A 7,695-nucleotide genomic window follows, 5' to 3' on the forward strand; every position below is an offset into this window, starting at 1 on the left:
ATTGATATTTCCTCACTGCTTTGACTTACTACTTGAACTCAGTCATGTTATTTTCCATTGTTTTACTACTCAGCCATTTTTACTCAGTTTTGAGACTTAAATGATATTTTAAATGTTGTTTGGGCTGAGAAACTCTATTTTACTATTACCCGAGGGGCTTGTGAGAATTTCTGACTGAGTAAGGCCGAGGGCCTATGTTGTGAGGAAACACTGATACTGATTTGAGGCCAAGGGCCTGAGATATGTACGCCACGAGGTAGCTTGATTGACATGAGGCCGAGGGCCTAGATTTGATGCCACAAGATGGCTTGTTATTGCGCTTGGGCCGTAAGGGGCCCCTCCAGGAGTCACACACCCCCAGTGAGCGCGGGTACCCATTGTGATGTGAGATTGAGCCCGAGGGGCTGGTATTGTTTCTGAGATGTTGCCCGAAGGGTGGATTTGTGGATACTGTGCCTGAAGGGCAAACTTCTATTTGTTTACTTTACCTTTATAGCCTGTCAGTTACCTGTTTATTAGTTGGGAAAGGATTTTACTTCACTCTTCACTGATTTACTGTTTTTAAAAGGTTTTACTGCTTCATTATAGTATGCCTTGTGTCTTACGTGTTTTCTTACTTTCAGTCGTTATTTACATTTGTTACTCACTGAGTTGGAGTACTCACTTTACTCCCTGCACCCTGTGTGCAGATTCAGGCATAGCTGGACCCGCTCCCGAGTGCTGATTCATTCCAGCTTCAGGCGGACCTCAAGGAGTCTTTAGGTAGCTGTTGGCGTTCGCAGCCCGGAGCTCCTCCCTATCTCTTTCCTTTTTATATTCTTAGTTCAGTACCAAACTCTGTAGCTACATTAGTATTCAGTGTTGTTAGATGCTCGTGACTTGTGACACCCCGGATAGGGCTGTGTTGGGTTGTATTTCCGTATTTTATTGATATTATCCGCTACTTAATGTTATAAAAATCATGTTTTATATTGCTTGTGTTGTTTAACTGTTTAAAAAGGTAATTTGGGTTTAATTGGCTGGCCTTGTCTTCACGAGAGGCACCATCATGACCGGGTCCGGGGAATAGGGTCGTGACATGTTCCCTCTGTTTCTTTTAAGGAAAATGACTGCACTTCGTGTTATAAATAATGTTTAGGCCTTATGATATCACTGTTGAGACCCGTGAGGTCGTGTACTTGTTGAATTAACTGCTATTTGTTGTTTTTTTCCCAGTCATGATATTACTTGCGTATCATACCTCTGTCCCTTCTTATTTAATATTTATACATGTTATTATCTCTATTTGGGGCTGAATTACATGCTTTCTGAGAGCCCGAGGGACGGGAGAGGCTAGTGACTGAGATAGGGCCTGAGTGTCGAGTTGTGTGTTATGTTAGGGTATATGGATCGGGTTGCACGCCGCAACGAGGTGCAACTCGATCCAATATAGATAGATAGCCTGAAAGCTATATATGAATAAATATTGGATCGGGTTGCATGCCTCAACGAGCATTCGGGCTATCTATCTATATTGGATCGAGTTGCACGCCGCAGTGAGCCTTATGGCTGTATATATATAGGATCGGTCTGCACGCTGCAGCGATATAGCGCTTGGGCTAAAGGAGCCCTCCGGAGTCTGCACACCCCCAGTGATCGCAGGTACCTATTGAGTGTGAGTACTGAGGGCTGAGAGCCGAGTGATTGAGCTGTTGAGATAAGTTGAGTGATTTTTGCCTTGAGAGACTGTACTTGCTTTCAATTATTTGTTGCACTTTGTTGTTATCTGTCCTTGTTGGAAAATTTCTAGAAGACTTGATATCTGGTTTACTTGAGCACGAATTGATTTGACTTAAACTACTAAATTTGTAAGCATGACTAATCCGTATTGGAAGTTATTGAAATAAATTGTACTTGCATAGCTCGTCACTGCTTCTCTGTTCCTTATTTATCTTTGTTACTTACTGAGATGGAAGAACTCACATTACTCCATGCACCTTGTGTGCAGATTTAGGTGAGACCGTTCGTAGAGGTCGTTGAGTTCGTGCGCAGTTGGTTACCGGAGACATACGAGGTAGCTGCCGTCGTTCGCAGCCCGTGTCTCTCCTTCCATTTTTATCTTTTCTTTCTGTTTTAGTATAAGTGGACTATTGTAAACTCTGATTCTAGACTGATTTTAGATGCTCATGACTTAGTGACACCCCGATGTCGGGCTATCTTTTCCGCATTTTTATTTTGAGTTTAACATTTTATGAAATTTCTGTTATGAAAAAGTCTTGACTTAACTTTTATTGAAATATCGAAGTGTTTTGAAAGGTGTCGACTTGCCTAGTACCACGGTAGGTGCCATCACGACAGGTTAGAGTTTTGGGTCGTGACATAACTACGATTAATAATTTATTTTTAGTAGAACTAAAATTTAGGATTTTGAGGATTTCTATGGGGCAGAGCTTCTTCCTTTATTGAGTTAGATAAATAGGGTCAACAGTTATTAGTTTTATGATTTTATACTTCTTCTTTAACTTTAATCATATAACTTAAACATAATTTTTGGAGAAAATCGTAATTTAATTATTTTTCGAATATTTATGACTTTGAAATCAACTAAAAATCTGTTATTAAATCTTTTCTAATTAAATTATGCGTGATGTCTTAACATTTAAAATCTAGAATAAATATTATTCAGGAGTATTACGTTTCCTTTTTCATATATTTGCTAATGACAATTTCCTGGAGATGCCTGGAGGCAAAAAGTGTGCCAGTAGCTTACATTAGTGCGATCAAGGACATGTATGAGTGAGCTAAGACTCGAGCTAGGGCAATGGGAGGTGACTCAGAGCAATTTTCGGTTGTTATGGGTTTAAATCAAGGATCTGCGCTCAGCCCGTTCTTACTTACCCTAAAGACGCACTAACACGACATATCCAAGGCGAGGTGTCATGGTGTATGTTATTAGCTAATGACATAGTTCTGATTGATGAGACGCGAGACGGTTTTAACGAGAGGCTGGAGGTTTGGAGACAGGACCTTGAGTCTAAGGGTTTCAAGTTGAGCAGGACTAAGACAGAATACTTGAAGTGCAAGTTCAGCGCTGAGTCGAGGGAAACGTGCATGGACGTGAGGCTTGGATCACATGTCATCCCCAAGGGAGGCAGTATCGAGTACCTTGGGTCGGTTATCCAGGAGGACGGGAAGATCGACGAGTACGTCACACATCGTATTGGGGTGGGAAGGATGAAATGGAGGTTAGTCTTGAGTCATGTGTGACAAGAAAGTGCATGCCATCGATACTCAAAGGTAAATTTTATAAAGCGGTATGAGACCACCCATGTTGTATGGGTTAGAGTGTTGGCCAGTTAAGAACTCACATATACAGAAGATGAAAGTAGCAGAAATAAGGATGTTGAGGTGGATGTGCGAGCACACTAGGATGGAAAAGTTAGGATAGAAGATATTCGGGAGAAGGTGGGTGTGGCTCCTATAGAAGACAAGATGGAGAAAATGAGGCTCAGATGGTTCAGACATGTGTGGAGGAGAAGCTCTGATGCCCTGATAAGAAGGTATAAGCGGTTAGCTTTAGCAGGTACGAGAAGAGGTAGAGGGCGGCCTGAGAAGCATTGGGATAGGTGATCATGCAGGACATGGCATGGCTTCAGATTTCCGAGGACATGGCCCTTGATAGGAATCTGTGGAGGTCGAGCATTAGGGTTGTAGGTTAGGAGGTAGTTGAGCAATTTTCTACTTCATACCAGGTGTGAGGCTAGTGTGATAGGGTTTGTCTTAGACTACCAGCGATAAATATTGTGTTCACACTATTCTTCCATTTTTCATAGCACCGAGCCTTCTTTCCTGGTATTGTTATTGTGTTTCATCTATTTTCTGGTTCTTATGATACTGTTATTATTCCTATGGTTTCTGTTGATGGCACCAATATACTTTCTATTGTCCTCTTTTCCGTTATCTTGAGTCGAGGGTCTATCAGAATGTAACGATTAGGCCGGTCATTTTGAGTATTAAAGCTCTGATCCCCTATTTATTGCCTCCTTTATGTTGTATTATGGTTACGTGACTTGCCGGAGGTGTTTGGTTTTGGTTTCGGGTGAGTTTCGGAGTGAAATGGGACATATATTCCCTAAGTTGGAGCTTTAAGTTGAAAGAGTTGACTGTAGTTTGACTTTTGTGTAAACGACTTTGGAATGGAGTTTTAGCGGTGTCAATAGTTTCGTATAGTTATTTTAGACTTAGGAGCATGTCTGGATGTTGATTTGGAGGTCCGTAGGTCGTTTCGGCTTGAATTGGCGAAAGTTTGAAAGTTGAATGTTTGTAAGGTTGGCAAGTTTGGCTGGGAGTTGACTTTATTGATATCAGGGTCGGATTTTGATTTCGGAAGATGGAATATGTCCGTCATGTCATTTATGATATGTGTGCAAAATTGAAGTTAATCGGAGTTGTTTTGGTATGAAGCAACATTAGTTTTGGAATTCGGAAGTTCATAGTTTCAATAGGCTTGAATTGGGTTGCGATTCGTAGAATCAATATTTTTTGATGTGATTTTTGACCTCGAGTAGGTCCGTTATGTGTTTGGAACTTGTTGGTATATTCGGGCGGGGTCCCGTGGAAATTTCGGACAAAAATGACCTTTCGGAGGTTCTGCGGCTGCACAATTCCATGTGCGGTCCGCACACTTCTTCAATCTTAACAGGAGCTGGATCTGCGGCCACACAATTCTGGAATGTGGCCGCATGTCTCAAGTTTCTGTGGTCTGCACAAATCTGAGTGCGGCAGCACATGACCCTTCTGCGGACCGCTCAATTCTGAGTGCGGTCGCGTGGATGACTTCTGCGGCCGCACTATAATTGCGCGGTCCGCATTTCTTTTAGGCTTGAAGTGATGACTCTCTGAACTTTAGCTCTGATATAGCTTTTGCAACCTCACAATAATTGTGCGGTCCGCACATTGCTCTTGGACTCTGACAGACTTCCTTCATATTCTGCGGCCGCAGATGGAATTCTGCGGTCCACACTTGAGCCTTTTTGCCTGATTTTTATCCTTGAGTTCAGATCACTCCTTCTTAATTAGGATTTCATCTTTGTGGCTTATTTTCCAATACTCCTGCAATTAAGCATATTTCATCAATTTTCGAGAATACAATTAAACACTTTTGGACTAAAACGAAAGTAAAAAGACACTAATAAGTAGTCAAAAATTCCCACTTATCAACTCTCCCAAACTAAAGCTTTTGCTTGACTCAAGCAATTAAAGTAATTCCCACCTCCACAAGTTAAGAGCTATTCCAACTAATCTAAGGTTTATCAAACACACATCAATTGGGACCAACAATTACCCACAACACTTATGAATTATCAACAGGGCAATGATTTGAATTTTTAGCCCCAATAGTTCTAATGTGACACTTGAGCATCAAGAGTTGACTTTATTCATCAAGGAAGCTCGCTCTTTCATGTAGGTCATTGTGGATCCCAAACTCCTCCTCCTCTACTCTCCGTTAGCATATCTCACTTAAGAATGTAGGATTTAGGAAAAGTTCGTTCATCTCTCTCAAAAGAATGTCACAAGTACGACTCTACGTACTATATGCTTGCCCCTCATGTAAATTACCACTAATGCAAGTTCACTCGGCTTGAAATCATGTAGGGCTTTTTTCGGAATGTAATGAAGGTTTTTGGACTAAAGTAGGAAATGTTGGAATAGAATGGGGTCATCTTTCTCCATTTTCTCTTTTTGGCTCATGATTTGCCGACTCTTTGAGTCATTTTCTTTTTCTTTAGGGGAACTAGAGAGACTTATGTCACACCTCCTTTTTCTACCCCGAAAGGGGTATAGGGGAGTTTTTTTCCAATTTAAGTGACAATCGAAACGGGATTATTTTATTTAAAATTAGAGTCGCCACTTGGGATGATTTATGGTGTCCCAAGTCACCGGTTTAAATCCCGAATCGAGGAAGGTTGAATCTTATTTATGGTCTGCGAATACAGAAATACGAGTAAGGAATTTTGTTAACCCAGGAGAAAGTGTTAGGCATTTCCGGGTTCCGTGGTTTTAGCACGGTCGCTCAACTATTATTATTGGCCTAATTATCTGATTAGGCCAATAATAATATTTTTCTATTGTGCATTTTTAACCTTCTAGCCGCTTTTAATGTTTTTTAGGAAAATTCATGATTTGGCGTACACTTGTTTGCTTTTGAAAATACATCGTAAACCACGCTACATGAAATGCACCCGCGGTTCACGACATATTTATTTATCAAACATTATTGGAAATTAAAGTCGGGTCACATGAAATGTACGCCCGAATTTGGAAATTGTGTATTACAACTACGTCACGGGAACCGTACCCGTAGTCGTGATGATTTATTATTAAAAAAAATGGGCCAGCATCATATTATCATAGAACGGGCCTGTAAATATAATTTGCTACCAGAGAATATTCCATATTTACATTATGTAGGCCCTTAACAAATCTGAAAATCGAATAGATAGCTTCACATTTTTGGAAGCAAACTCCCATAACCCATTTGTCTTAGAACAAGGAGGTGAATTTAATCCCAATTCTACTAAACAATTAAATCTACGTAAAATAGCAAACAACTCAGCATTCTTAGATATTCATTAGTCTAAATTTTAAACAAAATAAAATGAACTAATCAAAATAGTAGATTAATGAACAGAACCATTACGGCATATCAAACAAGATTAAGCAAGAAAACTCACTCAAAATATTCGAATAGTTGGGTAAAAGGAAACGAAATGAACCTTTATTTGCTTTCGAGTCAGTCAAATGGACATTTTATTGATGAATGCAAAATTGCAATTCAAAATACGAACCAGAGAATGACCAAGAATGGAACAGGGACTCGACGACCTCGAACGGGACGACACAGAGCTGGTAACCAGAACATCTGGCTGGAGCTTCGGACGGGACGGAACAAAGCTGGTAACCGGAATAGATTGCACACAATCTCTCCACTCACTGTTTTTGAATTCTATTTTTGAACTGAAATAGAACCGGTGGAGGTCGTTTTGGTCTCACGACTCACTGGTTTTCAGCGAGTTTTGGCGGCGTGAGCAGAGGACCGGTGGAGGTCGTTTTGGTCGCTTCTCTTTGTCGAAGAAGAAGGAGTTCAGGTGGGGGGTCTCTTTTGGGAGTTGTGGCTGATGCTCTCTAGGTCTAGGGTAACGGAGGTTCACTGGTTTCAGGGGATGAGGTCGTTTGTTGTCAGCTCCATAAGCAGCTGATGCTGCTTGTTTTTTTTGACGAAGAAGAAGGTGCTGCCTATGTCTTAGGTCCTCTTAGGTCTGCGGCTGGGGTGATTTTTTTTTGTAGGGATTCTAGGTTAGTTCTCCTTTGTGTAGTGTGCTGATGGGTGTTTTAAGTAGTATAGGTTTTAGGTCTTAGGGTCAGGTTAGTGGGTATTGGGTATTGGGTTTAATGGGCTAATCCGGATTGGGCCAAAAATTAGGCTCTAAGACTCTTAAAATTTTGGTCCAACACCTTAATTAACTCCCTTTAATATAAGATAAAAATACTACACAATGCAAAAACTAATCCTGATTAATTAAACTAAACTATATTAAAACATGAAACTATTTTTGTATTTTCAAGATTATATAAAGATAAAAATAAGGTACTATTTTTGTATATTTTTTTTATTTAAATTTATGAAAGATACATAAACTAAAATATTTTTTTGTA

This window comes from Nicotiana attenuata, chromosome 2 (assembly GCF_001879085.1).
Source record: "Nicotiana attenuata strain UT chromosome 2, NIATTr2, whole genome shotgun sequence".
NCBI lineage: Eukaryota > Viridiplantae > Streptophyta > Magnoliopsida > Solanales > Solanaceae > Nicotiana > Nicotiana attenuata.